The sequence below is a fragment of the Sceloporus undulatus genome, chromosome 8, assembly GCF_019175285.1.
Source record: "Sceloporus undulatus isolate JIND9_A2432 ecotype Alabama chromosome 8, SceUnd_v1.1, whole genome shotgun sequence".
Classification (NCBI taxonomy): Eukaryota; Metazoa; Chordata; class Lepidosauria; order Squamata; family Phrynosomatidae; genus Sceloporus; species Sceloporus undulatus.
The window spans coordinates 19,271,392-19,290,080 of NC_056529.1; positions in this window are offsets into that span (position 1 = coordinate 19,271,392).

The following is an 18,689-nucleotide window of genomic DNA, read 5'->3' on the forward strand; positions in this document are numbered from 1 at the left end:
TAATAATAATAATAATAATAATAATAATAATAATAATAATAATAATAATAATAATAATAATAATATAATAGTGGCAAGTTTAGTTATCTCACAATGAGGCTGCCTCTGCTATCATCCTACCCACACCATTAATCCATAAATGCAGCTTCTCAAAGATGTGCAACATATGCAGAATATTATCAACATAAAGCTTTTGGGAAACAGATCTTCCCAATTACACCGATGTTAATTTGACAAACATTATATATATATTTTAAAAAGGCACCATTTGTGGTTAGTGGAAAGAACTGTGTTAATCGTTGTTTTGAGGCTAAGTGGTAAAGGTTTGGTTTGGAACGGTTAATAGTTTCCCGACACCGTTCCTTACGTATCACCGTTCCAGATCAACGCAAATATACAGCAAACAGAATGTCAGAGCATGACTGAAAAATGTATGTATGTGCGCTTTGTTTACTTCCCTCCGTTCCGTCGGCGCAATGGAAGCCAGCTGCCCTCAGACGAACTGATCCGAATCACATTTTTTGCTCAGGAAGTTCAAGGGAATGCATCCCACAAACCTTTTTTTGGACTCTCGAAGATACTGAAATTCTTCCAATTTTTGGGTTTTGTCCTGCGTTGTGGTCTCTCTCTCTCTCTCTCTCTCTCTCTCTCTCTCTCTGAAACAAAAAAGTTGTTTTCCTGGCCCATTTCTCGGATAGGCTGAAAATGTCCCAAAAAATCTATTTGGCAAGACACTAATTTTTTTCTCTCCAGATCGTTCCAGGCTTCGTTCCTGAGAGATGTATTTCTGTATTGTCTCCTTTTTTGTGTATGTGGAAATGTTCACTGGAAATCTCAGAGCCGTCACACTGTTCCTGCCAGAACCCCAAAGATGCTCCAAACTTATGGGTACCAATAGTGATGCAATTTGCGTTCTCATTTTCTCCTTCTTTCTGAGAAGCTATCTGCTCTTCTTCCTGAGATGTTATAGTCCTGAATCATTGTTGTTTCTTCTGTCTTTCCAGACCCACAGCTTTGGCCAGATCCAAAACTTCTGTTGCAATTTGAACTGATGCAGCACTTGTTGTCTGACTGGGTCTGGAGTTTGTGGCTTGTGACGTGACATTTGGCAACCCATCTATGTTTCTGGAGTGACTGCCCCCTGGCATTTGCTGGATTGCAATGTTTTCCCCATTCATTGTTTTCCCCACAGTAGCTCTTTCCCCTTCTGCTTTAAATCCACTCACTTGACCAACATAATAAACAAAAATATGCTATGGATACAAGCAGAGATGTGGGACAAAATGAGGACACAACACTCCCCTAAAATCTCCTCCTATGAATTTTTCCTTCAGTGTCTAAATTTCTAGCATTGCAAAGTGAGATAATGAAATTTGTTCATACCTCCAATGTTTCTATTTGCCGCATTCACATTTCGTCTCTTCCTTTGCACCAGGACTCTTTGACAGAGAAGGCAAAAGACTTTGCAACACTACAAATCCCACGATTCCAAAGGATGGAGCTGCAGCATTTAAAGTAGCATCAAACTGCATGACTTCTACATTGAAAATGTGGTCTCTGGGGAAGAAAATAAGAATGTGAAGTCGAAGGCTTTCATGGCCAGCATCCATATATTTTCGTGGGGTTTTCGGGCTATGAGGCCATGAAACGTCAGGAATAAACTCTTCCAGAACATGGCCATATAGCCCGAAAAACCACAAAGATCTAAGAAAATAAGAAACTATCACACAACTCTCTGATTTCCATACTATGAAATGTTTCCAGATTGGTGACTTAGCAGTAAAAAAACCTGTGTTTTTTGTTGTTGTTGCAGTAAACAGAGTTTTTGCAGTAAACCTTTTTTCTGCACAGAAAAGTGTTGTTGTTGTTTTTCCACACACACACCCATTTTTCTATGCACAAGAATGCCTCTGCCACACTTCAGGATGTTCAAATATTGAGGGAAAAAATCAATCAAGATTTATAGCTATCTTTTGCCCTTCCTGAGAAAAGTTTTCTTACTGTCCAGAATGAATATGAATATTCATAATAATGGAATGAATATGAATATTCGTAATGGTGAACATTCTTTACATCCGTAACCTGGGGTCTCTGGAGGGTCCGAAGGCCATCCAACCAGCCTTTGCTCCCTCCTGACATGTGTGTCCCCTGTCTATTTCTCTTTATAGCCATCTCAAAAAATGAGAAATCCTTGGGAACTGTTGGACATAGTTTGGAGATTCTGAGGAGGAAAGGAAACAGGTTATTGATCCAGGACACATGCCCCGCTGATTTCAATGAGGCTTACTCAGAAATGTTTCCCAAGCAAAGCAGTGGGAAGGACGGTACTGTTTAGATTTTTCCGCTTTAGGTGGTGAAATGTCTTCGGCGAGCCTTGGCCTTGAGTTTCCATCCCATTGCCCACAAAGGATCAGTAATTCCAAGCCAACAGGATCATTTCTCGGATGGAAGCACACCTTTGCATTTCTCGGCAGGGGCATACGGTGACATGCGCTCCCCAACAGGAGATGGATGGCGGAGGATTGCGGGATGGGAATTCTTTCCTGGCTCCCTGACTGTAACGTGGTTTACCAAAATACCACCAAGGCTACGTTGCATCCTTTTACCGATTGCCCTGGCCATGCCTCGCTGCCACAGAAACTCTTTGTTTTGCGTATGCCCTTTTAATCTTGGCACTGTCACCTCCTGGACCATTAAACCAGGCTTTATGATGATTTATGAGCTGCGCATGGCAAAGGCAGTGTTATGACAGTTGGCCCAAGGTTATTTTGCAGGTTGGAACATTTTGGGGTTTGTTTGAAATGGAGGATCTGAGCAGAGTTTCTGGAGCCTGGAGCGAGCAGACAGAAGCTCAAGGGGCAATATGGAGATTTTCATTCCCACTCCACTGACAGCTTGGATAAAGGGGTGAGAGAAACCAACCTGTTACGAGGCTGAAGTGGGCGGCAGAGTGATCCCAATGTGGTCAGAAGGACAGAGATCCTACTTTCAAAGACAGAAATTCCAAAACCAGGGGAAAAGTGGGCTCCGTTCCACCCAACTCCATCCCCCCAGATATGCTTCATTTCAGTTATAACCGGAGAGATCAAAACACCTTCACACCCAAACCCAGGAGGTATGTCTATGCATAGCTGAAATTTTTATTTCCACTTCACTGCAAATAATTGCATCGGCATGCCACCATGCTGTTTCCTCCTGCCCCTGAAATTGCTTTCAAAACATTCTCTCTTAACCATTCATTTATGAATGTGCACATTTGTATTTTCTTAGTTTTCACATGCATCTAGAACAGTGCAAGAGAAGAAGATATCTATTGATGAGGACATAAAACCTCCATATTCAGAGGCAATATATCCCTAGAATATAGAGCTCAATTTTGTGGGTTAATTAGTTCAAGGCGTTCCTTGAAGCCTAGAACGTCCTGCTGGAATTCTCCTTTCTCACTTTCTGCCTGGTCTTTCAAACTCTCATTCACATCCAAATGCAATGATGTATTTGATTGCTTAGGAAAGTTCAACCACTTGCCAGATGTCTACTGATCTCTGAACTCTCTCAAAAATAAACTAGTGATGTGAATTTGTTTTAAGGGCATGTGCCCAATAGAATACAAGGTGGGTAAGGCCCAACCCACAGTTTGTATATGGACTGTGGTAGTTGGCCTCCAGCTTGGTGGCCTCCCAAACCCCTTCTCTCCAAAATGAGATCCCCCAAACTGTCAGAGATCAGAACAAAAGAAATTAAAGTTGTCCCTCTGTGACCACATATTCTTTATCCATGGATTCAACCATCTACAGTTTGAAAATTATATATTATATATAATATTCCAATTATATATATATATATATATATATATATATATATATATATTCCAAAAAGCAAACCTTGATTTTGCCAATTTATATGTTGCTGTGTGCCTTCAAATCATTTCTGATTTATGACGATCCAAAGGCAGGCGTATCATGAGGTTTTCTGCACAAGATTTGTCCAGAGAAAGTTTGCCGCTGCTTTCCCCGGAGTCTGAGAGAGTGTGACTTGCCTAAGGTCACCCAATGGGTTTCATGGCTCAGCTGAGACTCAAATCCAAGTCTCCAGAGTCATAGTTACGCCATGCTGGACCTCTGCCATTTTATATAGGGGATACCATTTTACTATGCTATCATATTTAGGTGGACTTGAGGATCCACGGAATTTGGTATCCATGGGAGGTCCTGGTACCAAACCCCAGCAGATACCAAGAGCCTACTGTATATACAGTCTTCCCCCTCTATACGCGGGGGATCCGTTCTGGACTCCCCCATGTATGGGAAAAATAATGTATGCTCAAGCCCCATAGGAAAGAATTAGGCATGTGCATGCGGTGATGCGCAGAGTGCATGGCACAGGTACGCACCTCATTACTTCTAATGAGGCTTGCCTTCCGCGTAAGCTCAAAGTAAGTCCGCCTATGAGGAGGGCTGACTGTACTCTTTTAACTGATATTATGTGCTTTTAACTGACATTATAGCTCCAGTCTGTAGGCCTGTATGTGTTCCGGGCTGTTTTGAGGGAGGGAGACCCCAAAACCACATTACTAATTGGTTTTGAGCAGCACTAATTATTTTTTATTCCCAAATGAAAGCTTGAGATTTTTCAGGAGGAGAGATCACGGGTCACATAGATCCTGGCCCAGCAAATGGCTGATGGGCTGTACAATTCCCACCCCAGTCAAGAATGAAGCAGCATTGTGTCGATTGTGGCTGTAGTCCCAATGTCAGATGCAAAATGATGGCATCATCTGTTGAGACCTCCAGAAGATGATGCAAATGGTCTACATCTGACTACAAGGATAGAGCCAGATCTTACCCTTGAATGGCCATGGAGGGGTGGATAGTATCTAAAATGGGGGAGTCTAGTGGGGAATGGAGATGAGACCCATAGTATGGTTCCTCCTGAAGAACATTTATACTTCACTCTGAAATGCAAGATCTCAGCCATCGCCTGGTAGGAAGGTGGTTGTTCCCTCCACCCCATGATTTGTCTGCTTGGAAGATATCAGCTGTGTCTGTTTGTAATAATAATAATAATAATAATAATAATAATAATAATAATAATTTTTATTTATATGCCGCCTCTCCCACAGGACCAAGGTGGCTTACAACAACAGATGAATTACACTATAAAATACAACTTATATTAAAACACATTCCATCAATTCCCTCCAGTTTGTCATTCCTGGAGAAAAGTTGTCCTCTCTATCAGTCATTCAGATCCTTCATTGGACGATTCAGGCATCCAGAAAAGTGTTTCAATGAAGTTGTGGTTAGAGGAGGTATGTTGTGCATAATTTGTTGCACCCTGGTTGCCCGAGGGCTGGACTGTTTATAGCGCAGCCCTAATGACTTTGTTATATTCTTCTATTTTGCTTCGTTTTTATTTAGCCTGGCCACATTAATTTAGAAACACAATATGAGCCAATGATAAAATCCCGCAGTAAATCATGGACAGCCTGCTAACAGTTAACTCTGGTCACTTGAAGTCAATGAAATATACTTGAGTGTGTAATTATTGGTGGCTATTGTTCCCAAAAGTCAGCATGGGGTAGTGGTTTGAATTAACTGCCTTGGCAGAATACTATGGAATTCTGGGAATTGTAGTTTTGTGATATATTTATCCTTCTTTGTTAGAGTGCTCTGGTGCTGCGACAAACTACAGATCCCAGGATTCCACAGGATGGAGCCATGACAGTTAAAATGGTGCCAAACTGCATTAACTCTGCAGTGAGGCAGCAGCCTGAGAGAAAGCATCCCTCCAAAGATCTCAAAAATCAGGTATTTAATGGGATGAGCATCCATGGATTTTGGTATCCATGGGCGGTCCTGGAACCGAACCCCAGCAGATACTAAGAGTCCACTGTAATAATAATAATAATAATAATAATAATAATAATAATAATAATATCCCACTGTATTTAATGGGACTTGAACATCCATGGATTTTGGTATCCATGGGAATTCCTGGAACCGAACCCCAGCAGATACCAAGGGCTACCCACCGTACCTTAGAGCAAAATTCCTTCCCTGCTCCAATCCTATTCCAAACTCTAAAGTTACTGTCAAAGGCTCAGACATCTCCAGGAAAAATGGGGCTGGTTGGCGAGAGAGAGAGGAGCGCACGGGTGTTTATGGAGCCGCATTTATGGATCAATAAAAAGAAATACAATGTTCCACTGTTGGGCTGAAGAGCTGCACAGAAGCAGACCTTTATGCCTTGGGTGTAATGAATACCAGGAATATAAAGAAAAAGAAAACAATTAGACAGCTCCTATCAAACTATAATCAAACGTCCCATTAAATTAGCATCTCCCTGGTGCAACCAACCCGCCCTTATTGTCTGACTCCCCAGAATGCCCTAAGGGGTTCCCCATTGAGCGATATGTTCAGAGAATCTCTATTTTTGAAGATCTGGTAAAGTTCACCTCTAGCATCACTGCACTTCTGGCTACCCTCTCTTGGGGACGTCTCTCCTTAGGCCAAGGGTTAGGTTTCCTTCGGTGGATTAAGTGTTAGGCTCATGTCAACAAGGTGGCCCTGGAGATAGAGGTAAAGCAGGAAGGGCTTGGGAGCTTGGGTGAGAGGCCTTCAATGACTTCCAGGCGGCAGATTAATCCCGATAACAGCATTAGGCTTTGTGGTTTCTTTCTACCGAATCCAGGCAAGGATTGGAGCAAATGCAGAAGCCTACTGCTTGTAAAAATTGCATTTAAAACCCACGCTCAGCAGACACAGAGAACAGTTTTAAAACAATGCATCCAACTCCTTGCTAGGAATGTGCGCACCTGGCAAGAGCGTTTTTAGCTCAGAGTTTTAGAGTTTTTAGATGCATCCGCACTGCAGATATAATCCAGGTTGACACCACTTTAACTGCCATGGTTCAATGCTACAGAATTCTAGGATTTGTCGTTTGTTGTGGCGCCAGACTTCTCTGACACAGAAGGCTAAATATCTCACAAAAACTACACTTTCCAGAATTTCCCAGCATTCAGCCATGACAGTTAAAGTGGTGTCAAACTGGATAATTTCTGCAATGCGTATGCACCCATACTGGACTGAAATAGCTCCTTACTTGTTACTCCTTACTTCTAAAAAGCTTACTTTTTGGAAGATAAATGTGTCTGCTTCAACATAGGATGCTGCAAGGAACCATAAAAACTCCAGGACGACCCAGTTCAGCTTTCCAGACACTCAGCTCTCATAGCCTCAATACTGTGGTTTGTGTTGTGTTTCTTTAAAACTCCAAAAGCTGACCTTGCCCATCTGCAATATATTAGATTAGTAATTTGCACTTAATTGCCAAGTCCATTGCATAATAAGGAAACTTAATTAGCTGCTTTACACTAGGCTGGGAATTCAATGGCTTTATCAGTGCCGGGTTGAAATGCAGGCTTGAGGTGTTTATCTCAAAGAGCTATCGGTGGCCACTTGTACCTTTCAGGGGGCCAAGTCAAGGCTGGGGAATTTGCAAATGGGAATCAGCCTTTGACACAACAACAGTGTGACTCATGCAGGAATTGGTTCCATCTGTCTTTTCACTGCTGATCATCGGCGTTCTATAAATAGTTAACCGTTCGGGACCCCCTCGGTGATATCCAATACAATTTGTAACATTTGTTGAGACAGACGCTGCGGGAGAGTGGGGAGTCAAACTCGAACAAAAGAGCCTCCAGAGGAAAGTGGCTACTGTGCAGAAAGAGTTGACTTCAGTTGCGTACAGGGACCATTTCTGTTGATTTGGTTCTCCAAGATCTCTCAGTGGTTGGAATCCCATAAGAAGGAGAGCATAACCTAGTTGTTTGAGTGTTGGTTTATGACTTTGGAGACCAGGGTTCGATTTCCCACTTGGCCATGAAACCCAATGGGTGACCTTGGGCAAGTCAGATACTCTCAGCCTTAGGGAAACCTCCTCTGAACAAATCTGAACAAGAAAACCCCATGATAGTTTCACCTTATGCTTACCATAAGTTGGTTATGGGTATATTTCTGGGCACTATTCAAAGTGCTGGTTTTGACGTATAAAATCCTATATGGTTCAGGTCCAGTCTATCTGAAAGCTCATATCTCCCCATACAAGCCTACCCAAAGTTGGTGGATCCTTTTAGGCTTTGGAAATCCCTCCCAAGGAAGGTCTGATCTGCCCTTTTACATTGACTTTTCACCATCTTGCAAATACTTTCTTGTTTAAACAGACTTTCAGCCTTGGCTGACCAGGATGGAAGGATGTGTAACTAGATGTGCTGTTTTAATATGCATTGTATATTTTAAATGCTTTATTTGTTTTAAAATTAAATGTTTTAAAAATAGTGGTTTTAACTGAAGGAACTATTTAATGCTTTTGGGGGGAAAACCCCTTTGTATTTCATACTTCTGTTTTAACTACTCCGTTTTAATTTATCCCGTAAGCCACTTTGAAACCCATTTGGGAGAAAAGTGAGACGTGAATATGCTTTAATCGTGTTTTCCAAATAATATTGTTATTTGGTTGTTTTTTTAACTACAGTATTGTAATTTAATGTTTTAGCCTGATCTTTTAAAAATGCTCATAAACCACTGTGAATCCCATCTTGGGAGAAAGGCAGGCTATAAATTTGATAGATAAATAAAACAGCTGACCCTTTTGACAGCATATTCACTGGCCATGTTAACTAGAGGATTCTGGGTGTTGTAGTCCAAAAAGAGAACTTTTCTACACCCTGATCCTTTCCCAGCTCAGTCCAAGAGATGCATTGTCACAGAGCATCTATTGACACCATGAGAAGAATTAAAGCAAATACCAGATGTTTTAAAAAATAAATAAATCGAGAGTTAAAGAGTGTCAGCGGTAATATGAGCTTCCAATTTGCAAAAGCCCTTTGCTTTTCTGGCGAGTTAGAAACAGCAGGTTCATGCACCCTTGAACTTCAAATGCTTCACAATCTGCCTTCGGTTCCAGCTATAAATTTCGCCCCCAATTTGCTTGCCAGTCAAACCGTCTTCAAGCACAACATGCTAATAAGTGACATGTTTCCTATAGTGCAAAATGGGCAGTGAGGTGGAATGAAATCCCAGACGTTGACATCTGATGATTTTTCTTCTTTCTTGCTGCTTTCCCTCTGCCACTGGCTAATGTGGCCGTGGGGTTTGTGGGGGGAGAGAAAATGCCAAGCATCTTCAGATCTTTACCACTGCCATCTCAGTTTGGTGGGGCTCAAAATGTAATTATTTCCACATACGCTTGCAAACGCTTTGCTTTCACCTTTTTCCATCCAGCCGAAGAAACGTGAAGCTGAGTGAATGGATGGCTCTCTGCCTGGATGGAGAGGAACTGAAGTCAATATGAATAAGGCAAAGAATGTGCTTCATTGAGAGCACCTGTTAATGCTTTATGCGTGGCTCTAACAAAACATTCCCGCTCTGAAAATGTGTGGTAGCATCTGGGGAAGAACCTCCCATCCAAGAAAGGCACTCATTGTAGGAGTAAGATGAAGGAACTCTAAGCTGTGAAACCAACAGTTGGGAAACAAAGGGGCTGTCCACATGGGCCCAAAGTCCTGTGTTCCCCTCAGCCTCATGTCATCCTTTTTGGATGATACAAGCTATTAACTCTGGGCTGGGATCTGGGCAGGATTCACCAGATGGATCCAGTGGATGTGGCCCAATCCCAAATCAAAGGGGCCTTAATGCCCCAGTCAAATTGACCCACCATTTGCCCAGAGTTTTGTGGAAACTCCACAGCAAATCCTGTTAGATCAGAAAGCCCTGCATGTCTCTCACACTACTCCTCCATAGACACTAGTGAGAAGACCCCGGTCACGACATCTGATATGGAAACAGGGTGGCTGGCCGAGCAGCAAGGGGCTCCATTTCTGCATCAGACCATTTCCACATCAATGGGGGTCTTCTCACTAGTGGCGATGGAGGAATAAGGTATGGTGCATGTGGTAATAGTGGGTCCATGGCATGGGGACAGGTGGGTATGTGAACATCTGCCTGTCTACCTGCCAGACCAGGGACTGGTCCGTGTTGGGACCTGGACCAGGATAGCACAGGAATGTTGCTCAGGGCCGCCTTCTTCTTCTTCTTCTTCTTCTTCTTCTTCTTCTTCTTCTTGGATTAGAGCAGCAATTCTCAACCTGTGGTTCGCAATCCCTTTGGGGGTTGAACAACCCTTTCACAAGGGCCGCCTAAGACCACTGGAAATCATATATTTCCAATGGTCTTAGGAACCGAGACACCACAATTTTATGGTTGGGGGATCACCACAACATGAGGTACTGTATTGAAAGGTCGCAGCATTAGGAAGGTTGAGAACCACTGGTTTAGAACCATATTCTATATAAATATTAAAGGGACAGGAATCCTCTCCAATTTTCACTCTGGCAACCCTAGTTTACCTGCAGTTTTGTGTGACAGTGCAACCCACTGAGTGTGTACTGCAATGGAGTCCCACACCCTGAGATCTGGACCATTGCCCGCACCTGCTGTAACTCAGCCTTCTCCAGCATTGGGCATGTTGGACTACAACGTTGGCCATGCTAGCTGAGGATGATGAGGTCGTAGTAATGGTTGTGGATGATGGGTCCATGCTGTCTGATGATGACAGATGTTTAAAGAAGGAGACTCACAATACGTTATTAATAAAGAGCATGTGGAGTAACTGAACTGATCAAATATCTACTACAGCCTCTGGTTTTCTTTATTCTTGCAACCTTGGACATTCCTTCTGGGATGTCTGAGTTTGAAAAAGTTTCTTATTAGGTCTAAAGCACTCAGAATCCCCCAGTTAGCATGGCTAGAGGCCATTTTTGCGGAGGGATACTAGAGTTTGGAGAAAAGGGGGAGCGATGGACACACTCCATTCACAACATGTTTTATCCTCCTGCTTCTGGATAATCCATGAAAAATTAGGAACAGGGGGCAAATCTCGTGAAAGGTCCTGTTTTCTTGAAGGACACATGAACCAAACTTTCACAACTAGCATTTACCAAGCCGCCATTAAATGCCCAAAGAAAAGGAAAGTTTGACAGGAAATACAAAATCTCTTTGTAAACCACTAAACATTACAGGAATGAATGGTTGGCGTGAGGGAGCGAAGGCTCCCTGGAGCGATGAGTTAAAATGCTTCGGGGTTTGGGTATTCTCCCCCCCCCCTTTTCCTGGATTATGTTTTCTTTCTTCCGGCATACAGCTCTCAAGCGTTGCTGTTTCATATTTAAGAATAGAAGCAGCACAGAGTGCAGAGGCAGGGAAGAGAGTAACCTCTCTGTATAAGGCGATAATAACATTAAAAGTTTCAACTTCTGCACCTGCGTTGGGGCCTCCATTTGGCAAAGGAGACTGCTGGCCTAGTTTTTACCAAAGTGGTAAACCTGTGTCTAGGCTATATTACAGCAGACTTTTTTAAAAGGGGGGACTCCGTTATTAACTCTATCCCTGCATTTGAAGTGCTATAACACAACCCTCCAACATTTTACAGATGAAAACTGGGACACATGTGGCCAAGGAACATCACAGTATGGTCAAGATGGAAAAAAAAGTGGATCCCAATGTTGCAAATGGGCAACATTGGGCACTTCTGATGTACATTGGGCTTTTATGGTGCCCATTGGACACTTCTGATGTACACTGTGTGCTACTGTTGTACTTCAGCACTTCCTAGCGGATATCTGGATGCACACTGGGGAGTGCCCTGATACACTTTGGTTCCCATTGTGCATTGGGACCATCTCTCTACCATTGTTATTAATGTCACATCAGCCCCTGGGTTAATACGAATCTTGCAAAAGTATTTCATTTCTATTTCCCACTCATGCAAGTCTACCTTTGAAGACAAAATTCCCATGCCAAGTTCCAGCCAATGTTTTCAACTGTTTTAATTCAGTGCTTAGTTTTATTATGTTAGCTGAGGCCCTAAACACACCGGCATTTGGTGCTGGCCTGGGCCCAAAAGTAGGGCTAGAAAGGGCTGAGCAGTTACATGCACCCAGTCCTACTTTCACCACCCGTGCACCATCTTGGCACACACCCATCCATACGGGACATGCCATGATGACGCACGGGTGTCAGAGCACCCAAACGATGCTGGGCAGAAGGTGCGTCACCTTTTTAGGGAGTGGATTAGTGCTGCAGCATGCGGCTGCCGCTGCACCAACCAGGAGCAAATGTAGTGGCTTTTAGCTGCCCGTCTGTATAGCCCCTTATTCAACTGTTTTAAATTCCTTTCCCCCCACATTACATATAACACATTGAGTTTAGCTGTATTTTGTTTTAATTCAGGTTGTAAGCTTGAATCCTGCCTCAGGAAAATTGAGGGATATAGAACAAAATGAAACCCCTAGTCTAAAGCAACCTCCTTGACTGGAAGCAGTAAGAAAAAAGCTAGAGCTCTCTGCCTCTTTCACTCACTTGGAGATACACACTCCGAACAAATACACATTCACCTCTCCCCCTCTGTTTTCACCACTGCAGCAGGGATGACCAGTTCCCAGTGAGATTAAGCAATTGGAGGCTCCAGATGACCTCCATGCCATCTCCTTGTAAGTTGGTTGGAATGCTGGGATTCAGTTACCTTTGGAGCCTGGGCACATTTATAATCTTTCTCAGTAAATGAGGAGGGCAAACTGTGACCCAGCCAAGAAATTTATAGCTTTCCTTATGGTTTTGACAGGGCCTTGGAGTGAGATGTTTTGGCAGAAGGCTTGGCTGATGGGAGGTAGGTGAGAGGGAGGGATGAAGGTTCATCTTGAAACAGAGGAGGGGTGATAGCTGGCTGGGGGAAGGTAGAGATGAAGCAGCTGTTGAAAACTTTGAACCGGGGGCCAGCTCGCCTGCATGACCACAGAAAAGCCAGTGGACAGAGATGTTTCACACTGAGGTGTCAACGGCACCAAATGTGTCCATTAATTGAAAGAGGGGCTTCATGCTGGGCTTGGAAAGGATAGAGCAGTTGGGAGTGACCAAGAAACCACCCAGGATAACAGTGCAAGAAATATCAGGACCTCTTCAGCTGAGGATGAGACCATCTGTTTTAATTTCCTCTTCTCTCCTCATGAGTTGAATTCTTCAAAAAAGACACTTGATGGAAATTATACAATAAAGTGAAGGTCCAGCTAATCTAGCAGAGAGGTAGGAGAGCTCAAGCCTTAAGGCTAAATCCAGTCCCTCCCTGAGGTTTCGATCATGGGGTCTCCATCATTTGAGGCTTTGCAGCTTTTGTACAGGGATTTTTCACCACTATAAAAAAGTTAAATTGCCTCTCTTAAGGCTTAGCTGCTGGTGGTAAGACGCTTAAGCCAAGAATATGCTTATATTTTTGTCCCATTCTTTTTCCTTTGGCCATAACTCCCATCTTTGATCTAGTAGAGTTGTTACTAGTTATAGCTGGCCAGAGATTCCTCTGGGAATCCTTAGTTTCATACGGGTAAAAACCCAGTCCTCGATTGGGTCCCAGCTGGGAAAAAGACAGGATAATAATAGTTGAAGAGCCAATGTGGTTTAGTAGTTGGAGTGCTGGTCTAGGACTTTGGAAACCAGGATTCAAAACCTTTGCTGATCATGTAAGCTCACTGGGGAATCTTGGGCAAGGCACTCTCTCTCACCTTCTGAGGAAGGCAATGGCAAATCCCCTCTGAATAAATCTTTCCGAGAAAATCCCATGAATGGTTTACTGTAGGGTTTCCATAAGTCAGAAATGTCTTGAAGGCACACAACAACACTAGCAGCTGATCAGCCTTATTATTATTATCATTATTGCTATTTTTTATTGCTGAGCAGCCTGTGCTAATTTTGACCTCTGAAACCCTGACATTCAAAGACTGTGAATATGGAGTGCCTTCAAGGCTTAATGTCACTGGCTTAACTCCAATATGTTGTTGTTGTGTGCCTGCAAGTTGTTTCTCACTTATGGTGGCCCTAAGGTGGAACCTATCATAGGGTTTTCTTGGCATGATTTGTTCAGAGGTTTTCCATTCCTTTCCCCTGAGGATGAAAATGTGTGACTTGCCCAAGGCCACCCAGTGGGTTTCATGACTGAGCCGGGAATTGAACCCTGGTCTCCAGAGTTGTAGTCCAACACTAAAACCTCTACACCATGCTGGTTCTTCCAGCGTGTGTGTACACATATGCATGCATGTATGTATGTATATACACACACTAGCCAAAACCAAGTGTGCATGCACATCCATGTTTAGTGTGAAATGTGCATTCATGAACAATGATACCACATTCACAGTACTACCTCACCAACCTCGAACTGAATGCAGATGTTCTGCATCAGACAAAAATATCCAACCACATCTGCAGGGGAATGTACGCATACGTAAGACACCAGTATGATCCCATCCCATTTATGCTGCACACCTTTCCTTAAAGATAAATCTAGAATTATGATTTCCTGCTGACTTTCTGCTGAACAATATTCAGGTGCTCTGAGACAAACTTTGATGTTTTGGGTAGTTGGTGTTTTCTCAGCAGCATCTCAGCAGTTTTAAACAGCAGTTTTACTGGAAATGTAAAACCAACTTGTTCAGACAAGAAATGTTTGATTTCATGCCAGAATTGATAAGCATTTCCCCTTTGACTGTCCTTATCTGTTTTTCAGCAGCATCACCTCTCATGCCCTTCCACTCATGTCCAACACAACTTATCAGTGGAGAGCACCAACATCCGTCCACAAGCTACAAACCTGAGATAGTTCAGCCTTTGTCAACTGAGATGGTCTTTGCAATGAGAATCAGCTCAGAGAAGCCAGAGACATTAGCTGAGAGATGATTCAACTGAAATGGTCAAATGTGGATCTTACCTAGAGGAGACATCTGACATAACATTGTATCCTACCACAGGGAAGGACCTTGGTGTAGTGTTCCAGCACACATGTTGGGACACGCATTTTAGGACACATTGTGCATTGGGACACATTACGCATTGGGACAGGTTGTGCATTGGCATATACTATGCAACAGGGACCCCCCTCCCATTGTGCAATAGGACATCTTGCATATTGTTGCAATTCACTATCATGGTTGAATATCATTTTAGATCCTCAGTAGAGGACTTTCATTTGGTCCTACCAGCTTCAGAGGCCACTTCGGTGAGGACATAATAATAATAATAATAATAATAATAATAATAATAATAATAATAATATCTCACCTCTCCTTACGGATTGAGGCGGGCCACAGAATACAGCGCATAAAGGATGCTCTTCTCAATGGCTCCCCCTAATCTATGGCATTCCATCCCACAGGAGGCTCAGTTGGTCCTACCTCTGCTTTCTTTTTGACAGCATGATTTCTACCCCGATCTAGCAGATGGATCCAAAAATTGAATGTGGGGCTTTTCTGGGTGTAATGTGTTCCATTAATGCGCTACTGCTAGCTTGTACATCACCCTTATCCTGTCTCATTCTTCCAGTTATTTGCCAAGTCTCTGAATTTCTCAACAGAAGCTGTTTCTTGCACCAGAAACATTCTACTTTCTCATGGATAGCTTTGGGAATTGCAGTCTAACTCAGCAATGGCTCATTTGTGGGAGTTCTGAGAAGAAAGCCAACATCACATTCCCTAGGTCTACATTAAGGAGTTAAGATGAAGAGCAGATTTCTCCTGATGCAATCCAGAAGATATGTTCTCATTCAAAAAGATCAGCTCTTTGCCATCCATTGCTGTTGAACCACTTTCATTTTCTCATACTTTTCTGAATTTGTAGCCATGGCAATATGATGGGTAGTTGCTAGTACTAAAACAGAACCAAAGGGAAATATATACAAGGGAAATCTTCCAAATTGTTTGCAAAAATTCTAAATGCATATGCTGGAAACTTACTGATGTGTTATACATACCTATGTTCTTCTGTGGAAATGGCTGGACAGTGCTGAAGCCTGACGAAAGCTATATATTCAAGCCTAATGACCACCATCTTTGGAGGTCTTCAAACTGAGGTTGGATGGTCATCTTTTCGAGTACTTTAACTGTGTATTCCTGCATAGCAGAGGCTTAGATGAGATAGCCCTAGATATATAATATATGCAACTACTGGTATGTATTTTTGTAACTATATGTGAGCATATACTACAGTGGAATTGCCTAACATTTGGAATGGACATGTAACACATTTGTTAGAATGATTAGCATTGTCCCGGCCATGAAGAGGGGAAAACAGCTCTATAGTCAAATCACATTGTAGGAATTCAATGGTGTATTCCATTTTCCCAGTGATCTGGGAGTTCGTTTATTGAACTTCATGTGCGTGGTGGACTTACACACTTTTTAATGCATGCATCAAATTCATCTTGCTTTCCGGGCCTCCGTTTTTTATTACCATGCATCTGCAGAAAGCTTTGAGACTTCCCTTAATTGATGAGGGCTGTGGCCCAAACAAGGATCACTTTCTCAATTTTGTTCCCCTCAAAAATCCTCTGTCAACAACTTCTCCCGGTCACATTAATCTAGTCATTTACTATGCTGAAATCCTCTTCTCTCTCCCTCCTTCCCAGTTCTCCCAGCTCCCTTAGAGACGAGACCTGCCTTTCCCCACCGCAGTTGACAATTGCAATGAGAAGCTGGCCTCACGCAGCTTTTAAATAATATCAATTCGTCAGTAAGTGGATACCATCAGCCAGTCCCTGGATTTCCACGCTGAGAACCTGATGGGTTTTGCATACCTTTCCTTCCTCCAGAGGGGAATTTGCTGTCTCTGGATGGTAAATATGAGCAGCGTTTTTCAAATTCTTTGACAGAATGCTTTTAACATATCAGGAGGGCTAATAAATCCTTCCCTCTCCTCCTCCGCTGTTCACTTTGGCCCTTTGTGACATAATAACCAGGAGCAAATAAGGGGTGTAATAGGCGGCTGAACAAAACAGATTGAACTCATGGAAGATGGATGTCTTTATATCTGTCCTGAATCGCAAACAAAATGAATCCAGCAGATCCAAAAAAAAATCCCAACCTCAACACTAGACAATCTCAAAACAAAATGGATCCAGTGCACCAAGACTGTAGGATATTGTAATGCATATGGGTCTGCCTGAAAAAGCAGGGGAGGAAAAAGAGATGGAAAGAGAGATTGAGGTGTGGAGGGGAGCTGACTAGTTGAGGTGTTCTTGGGAATGTATTCCAAAAAATAACTGTTCCCAAGTTTTTTCTGGTTTTTTGGGGTTATGTGGCCATGTGCTAAAAGAGTTTCTTCCTGACGTTTCGCCAGCATCTGTGGCTGGCATCTTCAGAGAATGCTGGCATGGAAGAAAGATGGGTATGTATATATACTCTGTGATCCTGGGTAGGGAGGAATGATCAGATTATGCCAGCATTCTCTGAAGATGCCAGCCACAGATGCTGGCAAAACATCAGGTAGAAACTCTTCTAGAACATGGCCACATAGCCTGAAAAACCCACAAAAACTATGGATGCCAGCCCTGAAAGCCTTTGACTTTACAAACTGTTCCTAAGCTTGGAAGCTTTTCAGAAGCATCTAATGATTCAAATATTAATTGCAACTCCCAACCAAAACACCACATCCCTTTTAGATTTGGTCCATTTGGTCCTAGGGTTGCCGACATGTTTTTAGAAAAGAGCTTCCATTCTTGTAAAAGAATTGCACATCAAGAAGTTATTCAATGGGAGAAGCAGTTTGCTTGAATGATTTTAAGCTCTAGACTTCAAGTATTACAATAGCTGGCTGGGGGATTCTGGATGTTACAGACTAAACCATTGGGAGTTGATGGTTTCCCTGTTTGTGGGGCAGTGAATCGGTACTGGATTCTAGTCCCAATATTCAAGGAGCTATCCAATGTGTTGAACCTATTTTGGAGTTAGGGTTCAATGCCTTTAAAGTTCAGCATTAAACCTAGAGTGAATTCTCCAATCCATTGGTATGAAAGCCCCCCAGCTTTGCTGTTTGTTGTTGTGTGCCTTCAAGTTGTTTCTGACTTATGGCAACTCTAAGATGGACCTATCACTGGGGCTGAGAGTCTGTGACTCATGCAAGGTCACCTAGTATATTTCTAAACAGGGAATTGACTCCTGGCTTCCAGAGTCATAGTCCAACATTTGACCTAGTACACCACGCTGGTTGTCTGCCATCCACCTACAAAATGTCCCTGTTTCAGGCTAGATTAACAAATTGTACAGCCAGCTAAAAGTCACCTCCCAATGTGCCCTATCCTGTGTGGTTCTGAAACAAAGGAAACAACTCCTGACATTTTAAATCAGGATTACTTTGCTCTCCATGAAGGGGAATGGATTGCAAAGTTGATAGAGAATCTCCACAGGGTTAGGGGCAGTCACACCTGCTCTATCCCTGCTGTGAGTCATTAAGATTGGTTTTGAGACTTTGAGGGTAGCCACATGGCTAGATGGCCCTTATCTTCTAAGCTGCCCTGTTTGATAGACAGGGCCTTATCTCGGTGACTTCCAGCAGAGCAGAAGGAATCTAAAATGCAAAGGAGCTTGCAGGCTTCACAGATGAACAATCCAAACACAGTGATAATTAACTTGCCATGCCGGCTATCAAATGGCACACAAAGGCTCCTTTGTGTGGTGTTGCTAAGGTTTTTTATTATTATTTTAAAGTTAGCATCACATCTCATGACAACCCACTGCTTACCAACCTTCTTCTGGTGTCCAATAAAGACATGATGAACCTGAATCAAGTCAAAAACTCTCTCCAAAAAGCTGGAAC